Below are 1,044 nucleotides of genomic sequence, written 5' to 3'. Positions count from 1 at the left end.
CTATGTAGAATTATCAGCCTCAGGTTCGGCAAGCCCTCTATCAGCCAAATGAAGTCTATGATAATGAATTTGTAAGGGTCTTGATGCCACGGAGTCAATGTGCTATTTTATAAAATCAGTAATTTTGTTAAAAATGAAAGGCCCCAAAGTTACTAACAATAAAATGCTTATTAAAGGTCCAAGGAGGGGCATCAAGGGGGTGAACATGGAGGACTTCCACCAATTATTGGCAGCGGCTGACAACTAGTTTTTCTGGAGTTCCAATTTAAGTTTGTGTAACTGTTGGACCCAAGTCTCCACTAGGCTGGACTCATTTACATAAAAACAGCATTCTTCTTTCAGAAATAAACGTGCTACCCTTCCCAGCAGTCAGCAATTCAAGTGCTGGTCAATTCCATTGGCATAGGAGAGTCATTCACAGGAGGGTCCCTCGTTTTTCAACTATTTTCATTTTTCGTCCAATACAGCTTTCCTATCACCATTGTCAGGACACTCAGCAAGCTCACAGGTCAGCACGTCACACCAATCACTCTGGCAGGTGGCGAGCTCTTCTAACATTCTGTAGAAGACATGGCTCAGTGGTTAAGAGCACTGACTGCTCTTCAAGAGGTTCTGAGTTCAATTCCTCACAACCATATGGTGGCTCACAACCATCTGTAATGGGATCCAATGTCCTCTTCTGGTGTGTCTGGAAAACAATTTTTTTCTCTCAATATGTAACACATCACGAATCTGCATGTCATCTTGCGCAGGGACCATGCTAATCTTCTCTGTATCACTCCAGTTTTAGTATGTGTGCTGCTGAAGCAAGCACAACAAAATTTTGAGTCTCTGTTCATGAAGGAGTCGCACAGATTTAAGATCAGACCCTCTGTAATCTGAGGCCGTCTCTCTGTCGTGGAAGAGTCTCAGCTCTCACTAGAAGTTTCTGTTCAAACCGAGGTATCCTGATGTCATTGTTAGCTTTGGCCTTGGTTATGTGTGGTGGCCCTGCTGTGTTCTTGAAAGAACTCAAATCCGAAACCAGAGACTTAGCTCGCTGGG

General features: G+C 43.6%; 1 non-coding gene across 1 annotated transcript; it reads right to left on the bottom strand.

Moving 5' to 3' along the window:
* Positions 1–708: 708 nt before the first annotated feature.
* On the bottom strand, positions 709–814 carry LOC116097954. The gene has a single exon (XR_004121619.1). It is a non-coding gene; the product is annotated as a U6 spliceosomal RNA (small nuclear RNA).
* Positions 815–1,044: the final 230 nt, after the last annotated feature.

This window comes from Mastomys coucha, unplaced genomic scaffold, assembly GCF_008632895.1.
Source record: "Mastomys coucha isolate ucsf_1 unplaced genomic scaffold, UCSF_Mcou_1 pScaffold2, whole genome shotgun sequence".
NCBI classification, from domain to species: domain Eukaryota; kingdom Metazoa; phylum Chordata; class Mammalia; order Rodentia; family Muridae; genus Mastomys; species Mastomys coucha.
Note: the sequence above shows the minus strand (reverse complement) of the source record. Positions and strands in the feature narration are given on the sequence as shown.